General features: G+C 41.6%; 1 protein-coding gene across 4 annotated transcripts in view; it reads left to right on the top strand.

The window, feature by feature from the left end:
* Positions 1-27,695, top strand: part of PAG1 (phosphoprotein membrane anchor with glycosphingolipid microdomains 1) — a 109,110-nt gene that overhangs the window by 56,267 nt on the left and 25,148 nt on the right. For 2 of the 4 annotated variants that reach the window (XR_014316997.1, XM_082754287.1), the window contains exon 3: positions 7,657-7,721. The gene's annotated coding sequence lies outside the window, so the exon portion shown is untranslated. Of the gene's footprint in view, positions 1-7,656; positions 7,722-23,758; positions 23,833-27,695 lie in introns of those variants that run through there. The other 2 variants (XM_082754288.1, XM_082754289.1) reach the window with 2 other exon arrangements.

Raw genomic sequence — 27,695 nt, 5'->3', positions numbered from 1 at the left:
TTAAAAGAGCTTCCAAAAGTTTCTGCAGAGAAGTAGGTCTGGTGAAGGACTTGAATAGTTTGTGCAAATACTTGAAATACTTCCTTGTTACAGAGCTCTTAATTTTTACATTTTAACAAATAGTTTTCATATAACGCAATCTGCTGAATGCAAACAGTTTTATCAGTTATGCTTTTGCTGAGTGTGATGCCACCATTCCTGGAAGCAAAGCTGGGATAGTTCAAACAGGTTGGGCAGGATCAGAAATACAAGTCAGCCCAGGGAGGTAGGATGCAGCACAGTCCAGGCTGGTGGCGAGGCAATGGCACAGGTATCCTTCTTCTTAGCTGCTCTATCACAGCTTGTCAATAAATGACAGGAGGATGTCATTCTTTATCTCCCTATAGCATTTATAATCCCAAATCCTTGACTGATATATAGATTTATATTTTCTGGTGGCTATTTTGCCAATTACCTTGGTATCGCTTCCATTTCCAAAACCTCTGTCAGCTAATATCCCATAGCCTGGCCAATTATTCTGAGCACACTTTAATTAGATTTGACATTTAAAAATAAATATATGATTCCCTTGTGCATTTGTAGTTTAGCAATTTGATTTAGATAATCAAATCTTGTCCATATATCCAAATAATTTTGGAGAGTTTCTCCTGGTTAGTTATGACAATACCAGATAATGCATTTGCACTATTTTTAACCAAATATAAAAACATTTGAATGTCATGAGTCTGAAAGAGCTTTGACCTGAAATTTAATTAAGGACTGGAAAATAGGGAAAGTGGGAGGATGTAGCAGAGAATTAACAGAAGAAAAAGAAAATTCTGGTCATTGCTGTTGTTAAATGCAATGGTCTAGAGAGGTCTTGTTGCAGAATTGTTGGGCCTAATAGAGAGTATACATTTGAAGACTATGAGGAGAAGAAAATGAAATTTCAGTGATGTGATTTTTTTCCTTCATTTTTAATAAAAATGAGCAAGCTGTGAGGAAGAACAGAAGGCAAGCTGAAGCTGAAGGAAGCCCATTTGTAGCTACCCCTGTCCTAATGAACACCATTAGAAAACCATCTAGAAGTATTTAGCCTTGACCGATGCTGACTGAATAACCTGGCATTGTCTGGACTAAGCAATCCTAACTCTATCAAGTAGTTGGGTGAAAGGACAGCTGGAAATTCCAGTTGCCACAAATGGAAGCCAAAGAGACATGATCAAAAGCTCGATAAAAACAGCCTTACTAGAACCAGGTGAGGTGAAAGTTTTAGTTCCATTATTAATGCTAACCTGACAGATTACAACAGAGAAGAAAGAAATTTGAAAAGAAACAACAACAACAACAAAAAGTGTTCTTTAAAAAACAATAAAGCTTCCCCAAATATACAGTATTTTGTAATTGCTATAATCAACTTCCGTTAAAAAGATTTGAGAAAATTTTTTGCATTCTTGTAGTACAAAATATTGAACTTGGATTGTATTGGTACACTTTGATCTTCATAGGGCCTTGACTTGACTTCTGGAAGAAGGGGCTTGAGATATATGGTAAGTAGGTCAAGTTAAAATCCAAATGACCATAAATCTTTTATGTAATTTGTATAGGTGATGTCTTCACCTGAGGTAGTCAGGAGCCTTCAGTGGAGCCTTTGACTGTAGACCCAAATGATCTGTGTCATAGTAAGGTAATTCAGTGAGATAGGTAGCTCAGTGTGAAATGCAGTCGTCTTCAACAGAAAGAGCACACAGTCCAGAGTGTGTGTGCCTTCAGAGGATGTAGGGGATACACAAGTACCTCTGAGAACTGACAAGCCAAAGGTGATGTGCTCCCAGATGCTTGATTACAGTGTAATTTTGTGTTTAATACCTGGATTTCCAGCTCAAGCTGCAAAATATCTCATGCAGTACAGCACTGGGCTTAGGCAGTGGAAGGACATGATGAGATGCATCTACCAGTGCCATGCCATGCTCCAGATACAGCTGTCAGTGAGAGTAACTCTCTTAAAAAGTTAATGCAGGAAGGAGCAACAGTCGAAAGTTTGACTGGAAAATCTGTCATTTAGGAAAATCTAGAATATGCAGTGTTATCAAAATGGATTTCTTCAACAGCTAACTTTAATTTAACTAAGATCTCTATCTAGACTTAAGGCTTCATTAGCACCTGATGCAGGCTGAACACATCTTTCTTTGACTAGTTGGAGATTTGAAGTAACACCAATTAGAGAAGTAATTTACAATTGTAAATTGTACAATTTCCATCTCTATGGATAGACATGTTCATAATTTGCTTAAAGATGTTTGCTTTGTATTTGTAAAGATTGAATTTGATAGGGTATTAAAATATCAGTGACTGAGTCTTGGCATATTTTCTTGGAGAAGTAAATTACCACTCTCATGTTTTCTGAAAAATGAATATTGTATCCCTCTGTCTCTTAGTTGCAGATTTGCAGAGAGAGAGAGTCACAAAAGCCTGTGATCAAACCAGATTTTTGGAGTAGCAGTGTCCAGAGAAATATAATCATTCCATACCTCCAAGACACATACTGCACCTTATCTTCATGCAAAAGCATGCATATTTTTACAGAAAAGATATTCTCTGAAGCTTTCTTTCTGTAGTTCTTTAATCCATTCCTCCACTGAGTGACAGAACTCTTTTGTCACCTAAACTGCTCTGAGCAATACCTTTGTGTTGTGCTCTTTGAGAGCTAAGGATGTGTGAGATAGAGGTGAGGAAAATTCTGATCTCAGATGGATGGTATAGATCCAAAGATACTGGAAATTAAGGGAATTACCTTCGATTTACACCAATGGAAATGAGGTAGCCTGCACATGAAAACGACAGTGAGAATAGTCTGAAAGTGTTCATCTTTCATGAGATTCTAAAAAATAATCGCCTGATCTTTGCATGCCATAGAGGTGGAAAAAGAAGACAATAAAGCTTTTAAACAATAAAAACCAAATGGATCACAAAGACCTAGAAAAAGAAGGATCTACAAGGAAAAAAAAATCAATAAGCTGTCATAAGCAGAGATTTATCATTTACATATACGTAGCTTATGTTTCCTTCCAAATGTAAATACTGCGCATTTCTGTTTTCATACCTAGATTTATCCACATGAGCCCTTAAGCAAAGTCTAGAGCTGCCGACAGCTGAATTGGTAGAGGTGACATTAGATGGCACAGGCAGTCTGTAGCACTCTTCTGCTCCATACTCAAGACTTTCCAAGAGCAGTAACTGTCATCATGTTCTCGGCTGCTTCCAAGCCAAACCATACCATGTAGTAGACACTTGGCATTAGACAGACTGGTGACACTATGTGGTGGTTCCCAAATGTTTCACAGCGAAGGAGGAAAATGCTGTGGGGAGAGCAATGCTGAGGAGCACAGATTCACGTGGACTAGAAAGTTGGGAGAAACAGAAAATGGAGGGGCAATAAAGCTGGCCTACAGGACATTGTTCTTGATTATACCTGACCTGTTTTAGTTGGGGTAATTCTACTTGCTGCTAGCAACAAGCATTTCCTAAAGTATTTTAGCATTAGACATTACATCCTCTAATATTTATTGAATTGCATTTGTCAGCTGGCCTCCATGCAGTTCTCTGTTTTAGGGTGTACTTTTGACTCTAAACAACTGCCTCAGCACTTTGTTTTAAAGGATAGAAATATATGGATTTTTGAGATTACTTAAGGAGTTCTACAGGGCAGAAAGAGATCAAGTTTGAGATCCATCAGCTGGGATACTGACCTGGAAGCTAAATGCATGTGTTACTCTGAAATACGTTTTAGATATTTATGATGTTCAGTCAAAGAATATCTCATTTTGTTTATTGCCACAGAGTCATCTGATTCTGCTGGAACAAAGCAATCTTGATCTTGCTTGAGTCCATTTGGCAAGATGCTAAGGCAAATATCTTGATCTTATTAGTATATCAAAAGAAAATAAACTTTTTAAAGAAGTTATTAAAGAGCAAAATTCAAAGAGGTGGTTGCTCATTTACAACTTTCTGTTCTTAGCTTAATTTTGAGTACAAGATGCACAGTCTTACTGGGCTGCTAGTATCCACTGGCACCACCACTCGGTTTTCCTGAAAAAGGATGTTGGAGTTTTGGCCACAGCAAAATGCTTTCAAACAATTGGGTTGTTTTTAGAAAATAGTTCCAAATTTCTATCTAGAAATGTCTCATGTTGGAAACTCACAGGCAGTGATTTGGAAGTGGCAGGTCTGTGATGGTTACTAAAGGCAGCTCTGGCTGGTTCCCCAAAATTTAACTGCAAGAACGAGCCCTTGGAGCTGCTGTGCCAGTGATGCATGCTAGTGGCTCTCAGGCTGACCTAGTAGGACTGCTAAAAAAGTGAGATGGGGCCCCTGTAGAACTGCCAGCAAGTCACAATTAATACTAATTGCATGGGAAATCATTGTAATGCTGTGGTGGTTCATCAGAGGCCTGGAATGAGTTCAGAGTTGTGCTGCACCCAAGGACTGTGTGTCTCTTGTTGTTTGTCACTAGAAGTAAACCCTTCATTGCTTACTGCAGTGTTCAGTTGCAGTATTTTAAGGTCTGAATTATAATTAATGTGAAGAAATGTGGAACGGCTACCATGCGTCATGTAGCTTGGCTTGGGAACATTTGAGTTAAACTGTGAAATTCCAGTTGGTCTCAGCAGGAATCGCCGCTCACTTCCCTGCAGGCAGGGCAAGATAACTTCTCATTTGCTGATAGAAAAGAAAACAAACTTGGAATGTATGCTGTGCACATATGAGAGTGTGCTTTTTAAGAGGGAAAAAAAATATATATAGGCATGTAATTGTGAAAGGCTTGCCTCTTAGAAGTGCTGCCACTTTCCTCTCCACATACTGACAGCTGCAAACAGCTGCCGGGAGGGTGACCTGTTGCCTCATCACACAATTTTTGGGTGAGGAAAGCATATCATTTTCCTGCCTTCTGGAGCAGGAAAATGTCACTGCCATGTGGAGGAGATGACTGGCCAGCCTGGCCAGGAGCTGTGGGGTGTGTGTGGCTCCAGAGCCCTGTGGCAGCACAGTATCGCCACTGCGTCCCGCAGCCACGAGTGGAGGTTTGGGTGGGCGGGTGGGGTGGCCTTTGTAGCGCTGGCCCTGCTGTGTCACCAGACTGCTGTTCATCACAGCCAAGGCTTCGAGTCGAGAGTTGCACTTGGGGTGACTCCTCCCCTGCTTCCGATGCTTGCTCACGCAGCCACCCACAGCCCTGAGAAAAAAACATGTGAGGTGAAGCGGGGAGCCACTGCCACGGCCTTCACCTCCCCTCCAGCCACCACCTCCTGGTAACGCAGCGAGGCTTCGGCTGATCAAAAATACACTGCTTCTTTCCCTCACCTCTCCTCATCAGAATAAGCGGGAAGAAGGAAAGTAGAAGTGCATTGCTGCACATTAGGGTGTCTTTGTGATAGAGCCCGCTGCCAGGGCGGACAGAGGCAGCTTTGTGCGCGGGCTGCCGCGGGCTGGCAGCCGCCAAGGTGGAGGTCCGGCCATGCATGCAGAATCGCAAAGTGAAGGAGGTCGGGGCTGGAGCTCCTGGAGCTGCATTATCCGAGCTGCTGACAGCTCCTCCTGGTGTCCTCCGCACAGCAGAAATGGGGGTCTGGACGCGGAGGTAATGTGGTGGCACGGCGGTGATTGCCGCTTATCCCTGTGGTGGCACGGCGGTGATTGCCGCTGTCTGGTTATTAATTGAAGGGTGTGTGACAGCGCAGGGAGAAGTTTGGAGTCCGTGGGGCTCTGCAGGACAGCAGCTCCGTGGCTGTCATGCTGCAGCTGGGGGTGTTTGGAGTTCGTCTGATCCCTGTGTGAGGGTTTGGTTTGCATTACAATCAGTGAGAAAAATCTGTGTTCCCATCAGAGAGAGAAAAGACCATTTCGTCTCGTGCTTTCTTTCATACTTTCTAAGCCAGAAGCTACTATACATATGCAACGTTAAACGGGTTTTGCTAATAGAAATACATTAACATACAGCCATTAGGCAAGGTAAATACTTCTTCCTATTAGCAGTTCCTCACCCCTGCAGGTACTCAGGGTGCATAAACTGCTCCGTTCAGTGGGAAAAAAATTAACATTTGTTCCACACACCTCAGCAGAAATAAAAATGCATTTATTTTTTTTCAACCACTTTGGAATAACTAAGAGTAGGCAGACTGTGCTAAACAGATTTTATGCCGGTGTGCAGTTATTTCTCCTGTGTCCTTACTACTTCAATGATATTTTTAGTGTGTGTGGTTGTTTTTTTGTTGTTGTTGTTATTTTTCTATTTTTAAAATGAAGATATATTTTGTCTGAGCAACTCTCAAGGTCTTTCTTGCTGTCCTTATTGCTGTTTGTTCCTTACAGTTGTTAACTGTATTCCTGAGAGTTTGTGCTGCTGATTTGGTAGATAATGACAGTGGTGGTAGAGGTGAGCACCCAGTGGCTGCTGCTCATGCTGTGTGCCCTGGCTGATGTGCCTGCAGGCACAAGCACTGCACATCCCTAGCACAGCTCCAGGTTTGGAGCGCTGACTGTCACAAACAGTCTTTGAAAGATACTGGGATTTTGGGGGGGGGGGGATTTTTACAAGGGGGATATCAGAGAGGAGGACAGTGTCATTTGTGCACTGCAGGGCTCTGCTCTTTTTTTTCCAGCATGTCTGTGGCAGCTCCTTTGGTCGCCTGGGATTTGAAAGGGCATAGCTGGTGCCTCCTGTTCGTCTGGTGGCACATACCAGCCCCAGGGGACACACACAGCTCTTGTGCTGCTGCTTGGCCTTAATCTTCAGGGAGCAACTGTTTCAAGGAACAACCGTGTTGCCTTGAATGAGAAACTCTGGAAAACATCCCACCAGTGACAGCAGCAGCTGGTGCCGATCACCCTGGGCACCCATCTGCCAAAACCAGTGGCACTGGCTAGGTGGCCAGCCAAATTATCCAGCTGTGCAACCGATGGATAGCTGTCCAAGTGGGACAGCAGGTGAGGAAGTCTGGAGGAAATAACATTTGTCTGTTGTTACCCCCAGGAGAGGGAGGAGTGGAGCCTGAGGTTAGATGCTGAATGATCTTGGACTTCTTGGGGACCAGCAAGGGTGGGAATCCCAAACTGGAGCTCGTCTGCAGAAGCCAAAAAATGGAACCAGAGTGATTAAGTTGGCTGCAGTTCACATCCATTATTCAGCAGATGCTTTGCTGTAGGCACTCATGTCAGGAAATAAAAATGTCCTTGGATAAATACAGTTTTCAGTTAAATCAGAATTGCTCAGTTATTACTGTGAATACACTGGGTTAGGATGGTGTAGAGTCTGTTGCTTTACTTTACAATTTCTTTCACTGCTATGTTTCAATTGGCAAACAGTTACATGGTCTCATTCTCTATTAGTTGGAAAAAGTGAAACAACTTTGTCTCCCACACATCAAACTATCCTGCTTAAAGTTCATGAGCTGAATGCTGCATGCCTCATTTATACGGTGGCGTTTATAACCCATTTCCTCTGGAGTACACGACACCAAGGCAGGGTCAATTTAAAATAGATAGCTTTCCCTTACATAGTCGACTTTCATCTATTGTATATGTTTCTGTAAACAAAAAGATGCAGCAGTTTGTGATGGGCGTCAGCACAGGCACAGCCTTTGCAGTAACCTCTTAACCAGAGCATCATCTTTTTTTCAGCACAGAAGCTTTTGCTCCCTGCCTGGGACATCCCGTATGCAGACCTGCGTGGGCATTGCTGTAAGGTAAGGAGCACACCCACCGAGGGTCGGGAATTATAAGTCTTTCTTTCTAATTTTGCATTGCTGCTGAGTTTCCATGTGAGGAATTAATTCACTCTGCATCTGTTTTGCTTTCAGAAGGATTTGCATGCGTTTGATAGTGACAAGCATGTGATCAAAATTAACTGTTTATTGTGTAGATAATAATGTGCCTTAAATGATATGAAAGTTTACAGTCATTAATACCTTTTTATTTTTTTTGTCCTGTGAGCTTCAAGCAGCCCATTTGGGGAGAGGGCCACGCGGGCCTTTGGCACAGCTCTTTGTGCTGCAGGTCTCTACAGAGCATCAGTTGCAGTATTTTATTCATTTATATTAAAAGAATAGAGTTTGGTGGGTTTCCTGAGTCCCAGGAATGCTACCACTTTGTGGCCTTCCCCTGCCAGCTGTAGTGTTGCTTTTCCTGCTCAACTCCTCCCTTCTTTTCCTGATTCTCTCCTCAATCCCATAGGGTCATATAGCAGCCATTTGTCTGCTCCTTTTGGGGAGAATTTGGCTTCCTTTAGTGCTACCAAACAAGAGGGTGGTGGGACTTCACTGTCTCACTCAGCAGCAGCCCCTGTCCTCTCTGTGTGCCTCCTACAAGTGATCCTATGGTCGCAGCCCCGTTCTTACCTCCTCTCCCAGCACTGACACACATCATGCTTCAACCCACCTTGCGCACCAAGCGGGCAAGTGAATGATCAATGAATGGAGAATCTGTCTGAAATGCAATGACTGGAAAACGTGTAGCTCTTCTAAATGTGCGTCCTTTAAGACAGGCTTTCATGCAGTGCTAGACAGACAGCATGGCTGGCATGGGTACTGCAAAGGCCAGGCATGTTAGCATAGTATAGCTGTGCTGCTTTTTTCCCTAATCTGCTTGTTTAGAGACACCCAGAATATTTATCTTAATCATCTGTTTCCGCTGCAGAGTAGGTACAGGAGGAAATACCACAGAGAGCCCTGTCACTGGGAAAGCGCATCATTTGAATGTGCAATGTAAATATTTTAACTAACTGAATGTAAACACTGTTTTGCCTTCAGTATGGGAAAAGCCTGTCGCAGTCAAAAATGAGCTGACATAAAAGTGACCCTGTATAGAGGAGATACAAAATTGCATTCACACATTATGGTAATCAAAATAAAGTGCTTAATGAATTGCATAGTGTGAAATGAATTACAAACACAAATGTGCCTGACACAAGATGATCGGAAGTTGCTGCTGCATTAGCTTGAGAAGGAAGGACTTTGATGATTGATGGGGATCTGAGGTCATGGGAGGGCTGGTGTGTGCTTCAGGGAGGCTGAGGACTCTGGAGGAGAGCTTAAACCATAAGTATGCTCTGCATGTCTCCATGCCTCTGGCTATGACTTATTTTCACCATGCCAATGGAGTCAATGCAGAAGTTTCCAAGGATCAGAACCAACAAAGGCAAATAGGTACAGTAAGAAGCACCTCATTTCATTCACACATTTGTTGTGGAGTTTTTTTGGTTGCTGGATTCAAAGGAAAGCAGAGTTGTTAGAAAGCTTAGAGAGGTTGCTCATTAGCTCTACCTACACTGACTTCTTAAGTGCTCGAGGACAGGGCTTTAAGGATGGCACTTGTGTCCAAGTCACAAAAGTAGACGTGAGCAATTGCGAGATGCCAATATTGCAAGTGATATTGAAGATCATGACACTGAGAAATTTAGGGACATGCTGGAAAATGAACTGTAAACACTTGGTGCTATTGCTTGAATGTGAAGACCTGGAGTATATAAAGAAACAGCCTTGTGGCTTTTTACCTTTCTCATGGACAAGATGGTCAATTGGTATGTGATAAGAAACCAGACATGGGTTTAACTTGCAGTGCTGAGTTAGGTCCTGAAAAATAGTGGTATAGCAGAGATCATGGAATCCTCCAGATACCACTCAACTTTATCATCTAGTAAATGCAAAGAAGTAGAGACCCTACATGGTCATCAACCATTCCTCAAATTCCTATATGGGAGAAACATCTGGAGGTGATTTCTTCGGCTGTGCCTTTCTAGCCTGTGGATTGTTAATGTCAAAAGAGGGTGAAATGGCGCAGAGGATTTGACTGGACTCCATCACTTATGAGAAATTAGTTAGATATTATTTCTGTAGGCACAGGTCTATGTAAACATCCAAGCAAGTAATTCCTTGTTGGTTTTTTTTTTTTTTTTTTTCATATATGAGAGATTTATTTTTTTAAGATAATTTTTTCTTATACTACAAAAAAAGGTTAATATGTATACATCTATCTTGGATGTGCTGCTACTTTGCTCAAACAGCTGGAAACAAACATTTGCACATAGATCTCAGCTTAAAATGTCATTCCCTAGTTTAAAAACCTATATTGTGTTTTGTCATTCTCCTTGTTAGGGAAGGAGCTATCGAAATACAAGGAAAAGACAAAAGGGAAGAGTAGTCCCCAGTGATAAATGCTTACAGTGGGAGCACAGATAAATCACAACCAGTGTAGCCTAAGTGGCATCGTCTGCCATTGCTGCTGTATCCAAAGGAGCAGATCTATTAAAAGTAAAAATTATCCAGAGAGAACAGAAGAAGCCAAATAGTCTAAGTCATCAGTAAAGACAGGAATTATTCTGAGTATAGAGTAGGTTTTGTTTTTGTGTAGATACAAATTGTTTTGTGTAGATGAGACTAACTTAGACATTATTCTTAAATAAAACTTCCGTTGCCTGCAAATCAATCATTTTATGCAATAACGTCATGTAACTATTCTCTCAGATGTAGATAAACCAAATCTTCTTTACCACTCAGACAGATATATCAATTTTCATGAGAAAGCATTGATACATTCAGAAAAAAAGAACTCCTATTTTCCCTTTAGGAATGGGAACCTCGTAAGTTTGTTATTTTATTTTTTTTTAAGAAAGAAAAAAACCTGCTTGTTTTAGCATGGGAGAAAAGGTAGGAACAGATTAGTTTGTAGTACTGAATTCATAGCATTGCTCTTCTGAAAGAAAATATTGCTATTTGAAAAAGAACTTTAGATGGTTGATGAGAGGGAGAGAATTTAAGAGGAGGGAGTTGAAATGTAGCTGAAAAATCTTTGGAATGACACTGTAAACTTCAGGGAGGAAAGGAATTAGATAAAAGAATCTGTGAGAGTGAAAATAATAATGTGAAGGGGAACAGATTGTGCTGGTGAGATCTTTTGGCCTAGGTTTTAAAAAGAATTCAGAATATGATCTGCAATCTACATCTTTGTTTGGGAAGGGGAATAGGGATTTTTCCATTTATGGTAAAATGTAGTAATAATGTCAGCTGTTAAAACATTTTAAAATCTGCTTCAAACTGATTATTTATTGCAGTGTTAAAGGATAGGCTGTTGTGGTCAGAAGAAAGAGAGGAGTTGGAATCAATCCCAAAAAGTGCATGAAAGGATAATTTATATTTCCCCTCCAAGCCAGAAACTCTGTGAGTGAGGAGCAGCAGGACCGCTAGTCCAGTCCAGCTCGCTGTCACTCAGTTATGAGACTGTGTTTTTTAAGAAGCCTTTTTGGATATAGTTGTAAGTTAACAAGTCTCAAGGATCAAATCTCTAGGTGGAACTTGGTAGTCTCCATGAAAACCAGGGATAAATAAGATGTGTATTTTGAGCCTGAAAGTGAGGCTACCTTTCTGAGGCATGTGAGGACCCATCCCAAGCATCCCTGGCATACACCTGAGAACTGGCTCTTGCATTTCTAGGGAGGGTAGCTGGGCTGCACAGGAACTCCCACACCTCAGAAGCCACACCGTGGTGCAGAATAGCCTCTGATCTTTGCCCACCTAGTCATTTCTAATGGAAAGACTGGAGGGAGCACAGTCTTCAAATTTAAATCTACCTATGACCTGGTCCAGGTGAACAGCAATAACTTTCAGCATTAGGTAAGTCTGTCTGTGAGATGAGTTTATATTTAAGCTGCCATAGACTGTCACTAGCTGTAGACAAGCCACTGTCATCAGACTAAATTAGTTTCTTAGCTCTGCTCTTGTGGCACAGCCAATTTCATTTCAGTGTATGTCAATTAAGTAGAGTATGCTCTAATAATATTTTACATTTACACAGCACCTCTCATCCCAGAGTACTTTATAAATCATGTATATTCAACACCACTGACCTTTCACAGTCCCTTGAGTGCAGGAGATCGACCATTTTACAAAAGCAATACAAACCATAGGATTTTTTTTTCCTCTGGAATACTGGGGTGAACCCATTTATTATAGAATAAATTATGTTTTCTAAGCTACAGCTCCAGTTTTTAAAGATCCTTATTGAAAACTTCATCAAGATAAGGTGCATGATCCTACATTTTGTGTACAGCATGGACAAAGAGCTATTCCATCTTCCCAACACTGGACCTTTAGCATCAATTCAGTCTTGCATCTAAATGAACATAAAAATGTCAACACCTCTATGTCTTGACTGTCATTTTATCTGTAAATTGTCACCTCTTCTGGCAAGAACATGTCTGATAAAAATCTTATAGTCTGCATTCTTTCTCAGACGTTGAGGATCCTCCCAGCTGAGTGTGAGAGGTACAGCAATGTAGATACAATAGAAAACCCATTAAATCCCCACTGAGGGGTTCAAGTGTAACTCATCTTCCAGGATATCAAGGTCAAAAAAGTGAGCATAGCTACATGTTGGGCCAGCATATGCAGAGGAGAGATGAGCAAGGCCAAAGGCACAAGAAGAAGGAGGTAAATGGCGATGCACCAATCTTCCTGGCATTCAGTGTCCCTTCCCATAAACATTCAGAGGGTGATCCAAAGCCTGCTGAGATCCATTTGTGTCTATCTCTGCTGCATTGGAGCTGTGGGGGCTGGCAGTGGCCATGGGGGGGTCCTCAGTCTGCTGGAGCATCTTCCCTGTCATGTGCTGAAGCTCAGCTGATCTGCAGGACTCCCTAGGTGAGGGCAAATTCCCTCTATTTACTTCAGAAAAAAAAACTCCAGGGGAGCTACTTTCCTTAATTGTAAAGAAGTAAAAAGGTAAATATGCAGTCTGTTATGTTACAGTATTCACCAAACCAGCTGTTCTGGAGGTTAATTTGGGCCTTATTTAATCTGTTGTTTTAAGCAGGAGAACAGCAACGTTTCTGTTTTAGTTGTCCAATTCAACAAATGGATTATAAAACTGCATTTAACTGTGAATGCCATGGATGGTAACTCAGTTAACAGCAGATTAAAAGAATCTTTAGTTTTTTTGGTGTATTGTTTTGCCATTTATCTTTCTTCATAGCTTGTCTGTGTTTAATGTAGTTTATTCCATTTAGGAGCATTACTGAGACAAACCCCATTAAAGTAGGCATTATAGTCCTTGTTTTGATTAGCACTCAAGGCCACTAGATAATGATGCTTAAAAAAAATCTCATCTTTCTCTTGTGGTCATTAGCACTGTGATCACCACCAACCTTTCTATGGCAGTGTAAGTCTTTTTCTTTTCCCCTCTTTAAATCCCAGAACCAGCTGTGAATGCCTTTGATGTGGTCTGTGACATTTGAACTGGAACATTTATCTCAGAAATAACAGTTTGTGCTCTTTCATTGCTAATGCTTGCAAGAAATCGGATCTTCCTATGTGAGACATGGCTAAACACTATCAGTACTAGCTAGTATTTTGCAAAGCTATATTATTGGGATTATTTTATTTCATTTTATTTCACGGTGAGGCTTTCCAGATTTTCAGGCATGTACGTGTTCTTCTCAAACAACACTCTGACTAAAGAAAAAAGTTTGCACCTCTCCTACCAAGCTAGTGAGCAGGACCATTTCATTCCCAGACTGGTATGGGCAATTAAAATAATTTCTTCACATCATGTTTTAAACAGTGACACGTAATTCTAGGACAAAGCCTCTCAGCACTTCTTTCCAACACTCATCTGTGCTCAGAGGATGAGCAGCTGCTGTTACATGCTAATGCCTTTCGAGGGTGAATGCCCGTTTTAGGACATTATCAACACTGTGCAAATGGGTGAATTTTCCAACCTACTGCACAGAGTTGATGTCATGTGCTGTTCCCTTTACAGGTTTTAGTGTTGTTTAGCAAAAAGAAAGGCACGATTAGAAAACAATGAGTTTGAAGTGTCCTGTTAGGCTTGGTGGCTTGAAGGTTGGGGAATCCATAATTACAAGCTCTAGGCATAGGGAGCAGATAGCTCACCTTACAGCTGTGTGAAGTTGCTGGTCTCTAGGAGCAGAAGGCTACCTAAGACAATTTATCAGTCCATTTTACCAGTACTGCTGGATTTTACATGCTGTAGGTGAACACCAGTGTACATGAAAAGAGGCACTTACCTAGTCTTCATGCTTTATTCTTAAAGACCAAAGTATCCGTTTCTTTTCACTACTCTCCAGCTGCAGGTGCAAGAGCTCGACAGTCTCCTGAGGTCCTTTGAGCTACTTGTCAAAGCCTCAGAGCAGGCTGAACACTTGTTTTCATGAGTGTATTTCTATACAGAGATAAAAACTGATGTGTTTCTTTTTTTTTTTTTTTTTTTTTTTTTTCTCTCTCTCAAAGTCCTGAAGAAGATAAAGATGTGTGCACAAAAAAGCATGCCATATGGAACTTCATTGGAGATAAGCCTTGGCTTATCATTCTACTATATTACCACTGATGGCATGTTTCTGGCTGTTCCTGGCCCTGCAGTGGCCCAAGCCACTGAGCACTTATTAAAACAGCCTGGCTTGGGGACCGTGTCTGTGCCAAAGTCACCAGCCCTCCAGAGTTAACCCTGGACCACAGCAGGTCATCTCACACACCTTTCAGGTGGCCTGAGCTGAGGGGCAGCATGAGAGCAGGGGCAAATGGCCTGGAGTGCCTTCTTTCAGTGATGTGATCCACCAGTTATTTGGGCTTAGAAAGAAAGGGAGACAAACTCTGTAGACAATATTAGTAATTTTCATTGCACTGCTTCTCTGTTCTTCCTGCCAGTATAAACCTTCTGAGTACAGAGGCCCTTTTTGCCCTTTTATCATATTGAGTCACTTTATATATTGAGTCACATATTGAGTCTGTACTCCTTTGGTTTGGGGTTTTCTTGAAGAAATTTGCTCTCTAGGGCATCCAGTTCTGCTCTATTTCTACTGCTTGTTTTGTCTAGCCTTGCTCAGAGTAGGTAACTAAGGCCATAGTTAAAAAGCATTAACATGTTGGTATTTTACCAGCAGTTACACATGAACCAGGCTGAAGAATGAGCTTCAGAGTGGAATAACACTGGATTTAGTACTCAAGCAGACAACAGGTTAATTTGCTTTTCCCTGTTTACCATTTTTACCTGGATTGTTGCCACACTTAAATTCAAAGGCATCACCCAATATCTAAAAAAAACAAAGATAACCAGATCTCTGGAAGAAATTATCATAATAAAATACATTTAAAACTATTTTCATCCTCACTTACAAATTCCTGATAAAAGGAGAATAAATTCCTGCAGTTTAATTTCTTCTTATTTATTTAATTTATATACCATTTTAACTGTGAGTGAGGCTCTACAAAATCACAGGGTCACAATCTTTGTCCTAAAGAGATTGCAGCTGAAATGAGACGCAACCAATGGCTTCAATAGACAAAGCAGGATTATACCAAACAAAAATTAGTCATATTGTGTACGTTGTATACATTGTAAGCTTGTGATAATGCAATTGTTTGGAAAATACCTTTGTCACCCCTGAACATGGCAATTATTAACAAAGCTCTGGAATAAAGCCACCATTAGCACTTGATCTTTTAAACCAGAAAGCCTAAGACACTAGTGAGTAATTATTTCTTTCTTAAGGGACAATTAATTTGTAGAACTGGATTTGATGGAAACAGTTTTCAGTGGTGTATTTGACTTTCTAGATGATGTAGCCTCCAAGGATCTTCACTCTGTTTTTAGACCCTTCTTCTAGGCTAATGACGTTAACTTCAACTTCAGTGTTTTATTACATGATGAAGGGTAGGTCCTCTTGGAGGCTCCAGCAGGACTTTCGCACTTCCTTCACCCTTCATTGAGGGTATGTGGTGGTTAGAGTCACAGGATAGCTTAGGTTGGAAGGGGCCATTTAGATCCAACATCCCTGCCACGGGCCAGGACACCTCCCACTAGATCAGGATGTCCCAGCCTGGCCTTTGCACGTGGCCTTATTGAACCTTGTTGAGGAAGAGTTCACTGATTTTTAAGTAAAGGAGTGTCTTAGTACACACACGTGGAGGTCTATTTCTAAAATTTAGTTAAAAGTATCCTACTCACACTTTGTTTCTGGGAGTAGGCCATAATAGTGCACTACATTTTTTGAGTGTTCCTCAAGTAGAACGGGTGACCATCATCAGGTAAATAATGTATGTAGTTAGATCAAATCCTCAGGTTTTATTTTGACATTTGAATAACAAGGTGGTTTTTTTAAATGGGACTTTTGGATGATGAACTGAGGTTTGCCCACTATTCTCAGAGCTCTTCTAAAATAGAGCTGATCTCATCCAACCTTCAGAGCAGAGGAGCAGGTGACACATCAGAGGTCAGAGCAATGTGGGCTGGCAAAGGGTATGGGGCTGGAAACCCCCCCAACTGCTCAGTCCCCTCCGCAGGAGAGGCCAGTAAATTGCTCAGATACTTAAGAGGGTTGGTGTACTTACTCACCTACCCCACAGGCTTCTTGTGTGGCTAATTAGTCAATATTTACACAGCTTTGTGAAAATGCTTTAGAAATGCCAATTATGAATTACAATTTTCTTGCAAAGTTGATTGGGAGTCCACATTTGCATGTTGAGTCAGGCCATGGGAGTAAACCTTTCAAATAATGTCTCATTTAAATGCCTTACCTATTCCTTATCTCCTGCACGCTTTTTTTTTCAAAAGGATGATGAGAAGCATTAGTTTACCCTCAGGAAAGATCAGGTCTGACTGTTTTTAATAATGAGTTATGTACTTAGTCACAGTAGGTAAATTTACAAACCAAGCAGGACACACTCAGAGATCGATTCTGTCTGTTCAGCAGATGGCTTTACACCATAGGCATCAGGACGAGCCTGCTGAGACTTTAAAACAAATACTTCTAAGTAACATTGCCCATAAGCCTGTTAATACAGTGGCAATTCCTATTTTAAACTCTGCCGAGCTCCTACTTTATTTATATCCTATCTATTTACTGAGGTATAATAGATTTACTCTGGGAAGAGACTAAATCTCAGCAGATTTACACTGAAGACTGACATTTAAGTTTCAACTTGCTTTCATGAGATAGTAACTAATGCTTAGCACTAACCACAGGGTATCTGGATATTTTTTTCATAGCAGCACACCGGTAATAAAGACAAAAGCAGAACAGCCTACAAAATAACTCCATGACTTGACTTAAATTTTCAAAATTCCTGGGAACTCTGTTGCAGCAGGAATACTTTTGTATGATTTTCTAAGGTGTCTGCTTTTTCTTGTAATTTTTTTTTTCCGGTCTCTCTACTTGAATTAAAAAAAAAAAAAAAAAAGTTTATTATATATTTTATTTTGATGTAAATTTGTTGAGCAAATAATAGCCTCTATTGCAGTTTTAATATTTCAGCACTTGGATACTTATGTTAATGGTGCTTTAAATAAAAAGAAATCTGCAGTTGCACTTAATTCCAGAGACGGGACCACTTTCTGTTTTCAGCTTTTATGTAAGAACAGAATTGGGCCAGAAGTTCCCTGCATACCTATCTCTTTACAGTAACACAAAATTTTAGTGAGGAAAAACTACAGGGAAATAAATACTTCATTGTAATAGGTTCACAAAGGGAGAAGAATGTGTTTTGGTTTTTGCTTTGCATTGTTTTGTTTTGTTTCTGAAATCTTTTGACAGTTGTTTGTTAATCCCATGCTTACACATGTATTCTGTAGATGCATGGGGATATTTAACACAATGTTGGTAAGGGCACACAAATTGATGCTCCACAGATGGGTCTTAAATACTCAAATGATGGCCAGATTCATGTGGTTTTATTTGCTTCTTCTCTTCTCTACCCAGGGTCCTAAGCATCATCAGATAATTAAACATTATAGGGTCTGTGGTATGGAACATTTTGGAAAATCTGGCTATTCCCTTTCAGTTTTGCCAGCTGGAAGGACTGTGATGCTCTGGCATTGTTCTGCTTGCAGAAAATAGTTCTTTTGATACTGGACTGAAATGTTTCATCCCTACATAAATCCTTATTGCTTTCTAACAAGGATTTAGTGCTAACTGTATTCAGCACTTGTGTAAGAAATGATTGTAGATGAAGATGTTTGTATCTGTTTAACACTTATGTATACTGGTATGAGATTCAACTGCAAATTAAGACTCCCAGATTTTGGGCAGTACCTGCAGGCACCTTCTAGCCTCACTGTAGCAGAGACCAGGGCCTCCCTCAACTCCCCACCCAGAAGCATATGGGATGCTCTGGGATGTTTTTCCTGGTCTTTAATCTCTATTTGGAAAGCACAAGCATTCCCTGTAGGTCCTGTGCCACCTCTGCCAGCCACATCCAGGTGCCGTGGGTGTTGTGGGGAGTTCCCAGTAGTGCCTGAAGCCTCTGCGTGTGCCACGAGCTAGTGCTGTCAGGCAGGGCACATAAAGCTGCTTTAAATGCCTTAGGCTATCTCGGCTGGCCTCCAGCTGCCGTGCCAGAGGGGTACCAATCCCCTGCTGTTCTTGCATCAAGTTGTCCATCTCCACTATCATATCTGCAAAGCCAAGCCAGAAAAAGGCATCAAGGGAAAACCAGTGTCCCTGAGGCTAGGCAGCACTAGTATACTGGAATAAATTGGGCATCCTGAAGCGGCTCAAATGGCTATCTTTCCAAGATAGCAGTAGGTATTCTATGGTATCTGCCTTATTTTCTCCATCCATTCGGGCAGACCTTTGAATTTTTCATCATCATTTTGTCTTTTCCTTGCTTTCACTTCACCTGTGTTTGCCAGCAGTGCTGTCGTTGCCTGTTAGCTTTTGTGTACCAGCTGCTGTGCTTTTTCTTTTTCTGGCAGTTTCCATGCAGATTTTGCTTGCTGTTTTCCCAAAACGTTTTTGGTGCACATCAGCATTTTATCTGTTTGAATGCACTAGGGAATGATAGGAGCCATGATCTATTTGGGTCAGCACATGCCTGTGTGTAACAATTCCAGAATGAGGGATTTTTCTAAGAATAAATTTCCCCTCACCAATCTGGGTTCTCATCCCTGTCCACATAAAATCCATTAGCTCCCTTCTGCTATTTTTAGGCTTGTGAAACTGGGATAAAGTGAGTGGAGTCTTTCTGTTGTTTTTGCTTTCTTTCAGCCAAACTTAGGCTTGAGTTTCTCTTGAATAACTCATTGAAATAGAAAGGCAAGTAGTCTAGCAACTGCTCCAAGCTAAGGTCTGTGGTCATGTGTTACTTGTCAGCTGAAAATCCAAAAAGAGTTCTCCAAAAGGAAGTCACAGTTGTTTTTCTGAAAGTAGCACATCAACTAGATACTGCATCAAAGAACACAGAGAGCTGCACGACCTCTGCTTTTCAGGCAGTTAGCCAGCTTTTCGTCATAGTCAAGAAAATCTTTCAACAAAAGCAAAAATTAATTTGCTGTCGCTGCCATCAAGTTAACCTGTAAGCGTTTCAGCTTTCAATAACTAGCAGTCACCCTCTTGATTGGTGAATGCTTTCTTTCCAAAACTGTCCCATTGAACTGTTTCCCATCTGCAGAATCTGACTTCTTTACAATAAATTTGTCTCCCTAAGCAATGGAAAAGGATGAAACGCCTGTTTGTTCCCCATTAGTGTTAGGTTATCCGTTAAAATAAGCCATATTCAGGAGAGCATTACAGCAGGCCTGAGCATGGCACACTGTTCAAAGAACAAGGATAAAGCAGATTAAACACTGCTTGGTGAAGTCATTTCCTGGTCATGTGGGAGCAGAGGCAGTGGCTGCTTTCATGGCATGCGTGCAGGTGGAGGCAGGTGCAGCTGCATGTGTGTGTCCGTGCCGTGGTCACGTCTGCACAGCTGAAAGGCTTTAAAGAAGAGGTGGATACTGCTGGCCAGCCACACACACCTTTCAAACTGCTTTTCCCCTCATATATCACCAGTGTAAGACTATTCTTCTTACTGGCCCAGTTTTGACTTTCTCTCTTCTCCCTGGAGAACAGTTATGCTGTATCCAACCTCGGTTTTCATCAAATTCCCTTCTTATTCTTCACCTTCAAAGCCTTAACAAGACCAATTTCTTTGGGGGAGAAAAGTAACGATTGGGTCAGCACAAAGCCAAAAAATGGAAGAAGAAAAGGCAGGCGGGTTATTGATTCATAGACTGTGGGAAGTGATGTGATGCTCCACAATTCTCACCTACCAGCAATTGCTTGTCTGTCATAATGCTTTGGCAGTTCTTCGCTCAAAGTAGTGGTAAAACTTTCTGCAGTGGGATTGATGTACTTGTCTTTATCTCTGCAGTGCTACACATATCGTAGGTCTTCCTGCTAAAGTCGTGCTAATGATAGTAACAGAGGAAAGCACAGAGGCAGGGGAAGTCTCACAGCGTCAGTGATTCTTAAATTGCAGAAACATTGATGCCAACAGGCAGCAGAAAGAGCAGACTGGAGGAAAGGGAAAAAAATGATATATTTTTTTAGTCAGTTGGTTGTGAATGAGCAAATTCAAGTTTCCAAGCTACAGGCCCAATTCTGTCTTCTGATTCTTGCTTAAGAAGCAAGGGGTGTGTTTTTATTAGAGATTACAAGTTATTCTTGTTGAGGAAATGCTCTGTTTATTTCAAGTTCATATTGCAAAGTGGTGGTTAGTAGATGACATTCAGACTAGAGATTTTCCTTGAAATGACATGAGAAGTTTTATTTCATGAACTTCATTTCCCATCACAGATATTTTCGTACACAGCTCTTCAGCACAGATCTCTCCATCAGATAGCTAGCCATCAGGAGAAAGAGATGAAAAATTGACAGACAACTGTCCTTGCTGGATATATAAGTGCAGTATTCATGCCTAGCTTTATGGGGAGATTCTTTCCCCATATGAACCAAATATCTCAATTAAACCTCAAAGGAGAAGACCTGTTTTTCATTAGCTGTGAAGACGTTCAGAATTGCATTAGTTGCAGCTCATTAGATCTTATAATCGTATTTGCTGTGGAGGAGGGAGTGAGGGGTTTGGGTGTGCGTGGAGGGAACCCTGCTCATGGATCATTCCCATAGGACTGCAGATTAGCTTTTATTGCCTCAGTCCATTGGGATCAAGTCCAGAGTTTTCTATTTCACTCTTCACAGTAGGAAAGCTGGAGAAAGAAATGCCAGCAAGCCAGTGTTGAGGAAGGAATTAGTTTGATTGGTTTTATCTCATTACCCCATGCTGCTCTGGCTGGCAAATGGGACACTGTGTGTGCCTTGGTGTGGAGGAGATGCTGCAGGATGTGCTGGTATATCACAGGCAATCATCATTTGCATTAGCCCCAGCTCTTTCCCCACCTACTATTTCCAGTAGGAGCAACAGAATGAAATCTCTGTGCCCATCTTGGAGGGAAATTGCAATGAAATGGTACAACAGCAGGAGACCTGTGTTTCCAACCTGAAGGAGAAAAGAAAGATGATGAAAATATGGCACTGGCTGGGGACTCCAGGTATCTGGGATCAGTTCTCATCTCTGCCAAAGGTCTCTTCAACAGCATTCTCTGTCTTGGGCTCTTTTTTGTGAGAAAGAAGTTATTTACACAAAGAATCTCTAATGTGCTGCATTGGCCTGATCTAGATAAAACATCTAGATCTGTAGCAATGCAGAAGGTCTTGCATATGTGTGCTGAATAATTAAGAGAAAAGCTGGCATTTCTAATGAAATGCAAATGCTAAGTTGAAAAATCACTTTTCTGAATGGAGTGAAGAAATTTGAACCTGGAGTAGATCTTCGACTTTACAAAATGTAAATGTGAACATTTTTTTTCTTTCTTTAAATTTGTCTGTCACTAAGCTAAATGACTGACTGCTACTTCTAATACTGCAGGGTATTACACAGCTCAATTCTCACTAATTTCTTTATCTTTGAGATTATTTAATCTTAAATATAACAAGCCCTTCTTACGGAATTGTGCTTTACCTCCATGGACTTCCCCTTGGCTTCCCTGGAACACTCCTTTCTTTCCAAGTTTTAAACTACATGCTAGTGTTGGCACTCAGTGATGTGGGCTTTTTAGTTTAAAAATTATTTTGTTTAGGTTTTTCAAAGCTGGAATTATTTTGGTATGTTTCAGTTTGGGGGGGATCTCACTCATGGTGTATTAAAAGGCCCTAATACCCAAACATTTTGGTACGAGGCATTTTTAAAATTTCTCAGTTTAGGTATAGTTAATTTCATTATATTTACTAAAATTTTACCAATGTAAAAGTTAAGCATCTACATGTAGTCACTGAAAGTCATCTAATGTCCTCCTGTGATAAGTATAGGAGGTGAGACCTCTCAGCCCGGATCATTTAGATAGTGTCTGAGTGAGCAGAAGCCTGGTTTTAGAGATTTAAACACACATAAGTTGAAATCCACCCTTATGAAGTAGCCTTTCTTTAAAAAGTATCCCACTTCTGTGGCAGCATTTCATCACAGACAATCAGAGCATTGTGTTTTGCTAGTGCATATTTTGCGAACTCCCATATCTTTAAAAGTTCAGGGTCTTTTGGAAGTCGGAGGTAGCCTCTGGAAAAGTACTGTCTCTCCATTGTGTTTCATGGGCCTGATTGGGACATCAGTTTGAAAAATGGATAAGACTGACATGGAGTTTAGAGGTCTTTTAGGTCAGGTCGCGGAGGCAGTCTCTGTGTGTGCCTACGTTCTGAGTTAGTTCCATTTCCATTATTATTACCTGAGTTTGCAAAAGGTTTGATCAAACCACTTCATGTAGAGGGTTGTTGCACTGCAAAGGCTAAAAGGGCACTTGGCATGGTAGAATTATAACCAGCAAAGTACAATTATAAACAGGCCGTGTTTAATAAGAAATAACATCCAGTTCCCGGAAAAGCAAAGCTTTTAGGAATAATAGTGTCAGAGCTGGAAAAAAAATCACAAAGACAGCTTTCATTTCTATATGCTCTAAAGTATGCAGTAATCATGGTCTAATTACCTCACTGCAGCCAGAAAGCAATATGGGATAGTGTGGGGGTGTGGGAAAGAGAATAATATGCTACAATTAAGCTGTAGTCTTTGGCATGGTCACTCATCAGATAAAGCTTTTCTGCTGGAGCATTCAAGACAGTCATTGCTTGGCTGCTAAAGCCTGGAGAAAATATGCAGTATAGTTCCTGCGAGCTGTTTCACAGAGGCTTCATTATCAGTTTCTTCCCCAGCAGCTGCCAGGGCTCTGTGCTTGAAAGCTCTGTCCTCAGCACTGGTTTGTCCCAGCTTGTGCTGGGGGTTTGCTGGGCTGGTAACGGGTAGTTCTCTTATCAGTGACACAGGAGTAATGTTGTCACCCACCCTGGCATGAATTTGTGAGCTCTAGGCTGTTAGTTTAAAATCACGTTGGTGTAAGACCTGATTTATAGCATCAGATACTTTCGGCAGAGATTTGTGAGCGTATGGCTTATACACAGAAAGACCTTGTGGATGTGGCAAATAACAGTGCTAGCTACGTGACAAGTTAGGTGTGTAATTATGCACATTTATTAACCCCTGGTTGCAGGCTCTACTTTGCTGGGACACAGTCACATTCACATACAATTATGCTCACCCTCCTTTGAAAATCCAGTTCTACAGTCTGCTAGAAAACCTTGCTCTTGTTTTCTGAATAATAAAATCTATTATTTTCTAAACTTCTCCACCATTTTTATAGAAATTATTCTGCTGACTTGAAGCAAGTTCTTGAATTCATGTGCTAATTGTTCATGTAACTGTCTTGATTTTTGCCGCTTTCCAGAATGTCTTTCTGAGGAGGAGGAAATGCCTACGATGCAGGCTTGTGTGCAATTAGGACCACTGGGAGCATAGGGAGGGTTGGGAAACGGGAGCTTCACAGGGGAGGCAGGCTGTGAAGAAGTGAGCAGCAGGAGGAAGGCTAGGCAGAGGGAAGCGAGGAAGCACGGCGTGATATTGCTCAAGCTGGAATACACCTGAGGCAGAGGTACAAGTTTCTGATGCAGAATTGGAAGCGGCAGAAGGGAGATTTTATGATGTTCTGTGCCTGGAGGTTGTGGAATTGGGAGCAATACGTAAGGAAAGAAAAGATATTTGGTGATGGCTCTGAGTTTGTGAATTGCTAAAATTCTAATAGGAATAGAGAGCAATATGTAGAAGTCAGTTCAACTTTGAATATGTTGACCTTCAGGTGACAAGGTCTGACATGGCATGGGTGGGTTGAGTGCAGGTGGCAGTGTAGGTCAGCATTTACTGAGACACAGGCCTTTTTAAATGATTTCTGTGATGCCACAGATAGATGGTTTCAGAGATACTTGGTTTCTCTTTGAGGGATGTTAATGCTTAAAAGGGGTTAAAAGTGACTGGTAGTTTGGGACTGCTCAGTTTTGTCTGGGGTCTGTTTTTGCATTATAGAGCACACACAGATCTTTGATAAGCCAGCAGTGATTTCTGTAAAAGTAGATACAGTGGGGGATTAGATCAGGACCTCATCATTCTGCTGTTTCACAAAGCAGAAACGTGAGCTTTTTTGAAGGCTTACGGCACGCACAGCCTCAGCAAGGCTCATCTGACAGCCTACAGCAGTGCTATAGTCCATGTCAGTAATTCCTTCCAGCATCAGGCTTTCAGGACCAGCCCTTAATTATGTGCACATCTGGTCTGCTGTAGCAGTTCCCGACTGCTTGCAATAAGACGTGTCTTTTTGTCTTCAACTGTTCCAGTTACATGGGTGCTGCCAAGCCAAGTAGCTCAAAATGCAACTGCACTAGGAGAGCGTTAATCTGTCATAGGGAAGGATTTGTTCTGATTTAGTGCACACCAACCCCAAAAGTGAAATACATTAGACACTGAAAAACGTGATCTTGGTCTTAATGTTTGCATAGTTCAGTACTGGCTCTAAATATAATCAACTAGAAGCTGAAACACCATAAGACAGGTGCAGAAAAACTAGCACAGATTGGTCATACAACTTTTCTACAGCGCATTTGCAGAAGCCTCAGTCTTGATTCTGGTAGCATGGTGGTGTAGGGAGAGTTTCTGCAAGCAGGACCTCAGTGTAGACAGCAGTCCTGTCGCCTGTTGTCTCCAGAAGCATCTAATAGTGTGCAATTACTCTTAAGTACCTAGCACCAATTTAAAGCAAGGATAACGTTTTTGTATTCAGGCTGTTCTATAGTGTCATCTATTTTAATGTAGAAATGCCTGTGAATTATCTGAATTTTTGCTTTTTGATAAAATTTCCATGTCTTTGTACTTACTTTATTAGGTACCCATGCATGCTTATTGCTGTGTTAGCATTGTTTTAGCTACTTATAAATTAGGTGATTGCCTCAGGCAGCAAACAGAAGTGGGTAGTGAGCAGACAGACAGGAACTGGGAGCTAATGAGAAGAGCCAGGCTGGGTAGAAAGGTGGGCACATCCTGTGGTGTAGGAGTGCTGAGAGAATAGGAGGATTTCTAGCACAGGGGCATGAGGTCAAAAGGACCCACTAAATTCTGATTCTCAGTCTGAGATAGGAAGGATCGGTTTTTAACAAGTTAGAGCAGCCAGAGGTGTGCTTTTGCTTGCAGTCAGTGGCTCTTTTCCAAACTAATCTCAAGCAGAGCTCAGGAGTTAACTTAGGCTAGGGACCACTCCTGATGGGCAGGTTGGTGGACAACCACCATTTTATGGAGAAGAAGTAAGTTTAACCTTATGGAGATAGGCTGTGCCATGCCAGTTGACTCCAATACATGACAATTGTCCCATACATGTTTAATTTACTACTGTGGATGTGATCTTGAGCACAACTCCCACTGCCTCCTGCAGACAGACTTCACACCAGGATCTGCAGTAGTAGATACCTGTGAAAAGTTTGGCCGAATTATTTTGCCCATGCAGGGGCAGGTGCAGCCTTGATGGCATCCCAAAATTTGGGCATTGTGTGAAGTTTTGCTATCAGGAGTCCACCAGCTGTGGCAAGCTGCAGAAAGGAAACACTGAGGGGCCACTTCCAGACAGCACTAAAGGATAAAGGGAGCTACATCCATGATGATACTCGCACCTCCAAGGCCTTCTTCCCCACTCTCCCCAGTCCCTTCTAGGTCTGCTCTAGTAGGGTGGAGAGGATCTTCCAACCCAGATGATGTGACTAAACTGTTTTATAGTTTAGTGATGCTATCATAGTAACTGGAGGTACTGGAAATGGGAGAAGTGGGCAGGAGAAGTGAGTGCGAGGAGGCCTTGCAGCCTGAGAGGGAAGCTCAACACAGGGGCAGGCCCACAAAGCTCCTGGTCTGACAGCTCAGGACAGAGAGCTGTGATCCTGAGCCATCCCAGTGTCTCTCCTGTCCTCTCGCGTTTGGGTTTTCACATCCAAAGTCACTCAGTTTTCAGAACAATTTCTTCCCTTGCCTAGAATCTATCTATAATTCATTAAGGAAACCAGAAATGCGGAGCCATTGGCTTTTCCCACCCATTTCCCCATGGAAGCTGATTGAAACGTGGGCCTAACATGGTTTGTAACAGGACATGAATGAAATGGTGGCAAAGCCCAGAAGCAGTGAGAGGACACTGAGGGGATGGTTGGTGGGAGAAGTGCCCATGGAGAGCCTCAGCCCTGGCAGTGGGCATGGGCACACGCCATCATCTCCTGTTGTGACTCCCAGGCCACCGGGTCTGCATGCACAGGATCTGGCCATCCCCAGGCTTGAAAGGAGTCCAGGTCTCGATCCAAGCTTTTGCAGCAGCTCCCTCATGAGCTGATGTTCTCACTCTATGCACTCCCAAAAATTGCAGCCTTCCCACGCTCTTTTGTATATCTCACGTTCAAATTGCTTGCACATTGTACCCTTCTGTCCTCACTCTGAAATGCCTGAGCTGTGCTTTATCCCTACAGCACTCATAATGAAAAACAACACATTATTCACAGTAAAAGTGCGGGTCATGTAGTGAAATATCCCTCTTTCTGAAACTACAAACATAATTGTGCATTTAACTGCAATTTTGAAGAAATGGCTATGGGTGTTATTTGTTGTATAGATTCCACTAATGGTAAATATTGATGTCTAAAAAGCAAGAGAAAGTTCCAACAAGAAGGAGAAATTCTATTCAATATAATGTAAGAATTAGTTTTCTGAACTGATAATGATTTTGAAATGTGAACGCAAGCCATCATTGGCACTTTGCCCTAGATGAAATAAGTTTTCTTATCCAGGTACCCCAGGTCTGTCTTTATTAGTCTTTATTTATTTATTTATTTATTTATTTTGGGGGGCGGGGGGGGGGGGGGGGGACACTTTGGTGTCACTAGTAACTTGAGATTTCTGAAGAAAGATACCCTTGCCTTTTTCTGGAAAGAGTGCAGCTAGAGAAATCATCTTCAAAGATCTTCACATACTGAAAAAAAGTCAGTTCAGCTGACCATTATCCTGTCCCACTGGTGTCTCCCCTCAAGGTTAAGCTATTCAAGTCTGGCAGTCTTTCAAGGGTAGTATCAGGATATTTTTTCGAGCCAGGGAGATGACAGACTCTGTGAAACTCCATCCTTAGCAGCAGGGTTTTTTTCACCTCTGAAGCACCATCACACGAGCCGTAGCCGTGAGGACAGCAGGCACAAATACCTTTCCCCTAACAGAAAGCCTCACCAGAGGGCAGCACGATATAACTTTTTATTGTGAAAGCAGTAGTTAACCATTTCAGGTGTCTAGGAGATTTTTGACAGCTGCTTATTGTTCCATAGTCATGATTGCAAGTAAGTTTCTGCTTAAAACTAGCTTCTGAAGCAACTCCAAAATCCATTATATTAACCGCACATTAAACTTTTAGTGCCCAGGCATTGCCCAAGTGGAAACAGACGAGTCCGTTGT

Source organism: Aythya marila (assembly GCF_965140915.1).
Source record: "Aythya marila genome assembly, chromosome: 2".
In the NCBI taxonomy this organism is placed as follows: domain Eukaryota; kingdom Metazoa; phylum Chordata; class Aves; order Anseriformes; family Anatidae; genus Aythya; species Aythya marila.
Note: the sequence above shows the minus strand (reverse complement) of the source record. Positions and strands in the feature narration are given on the sequence as shown.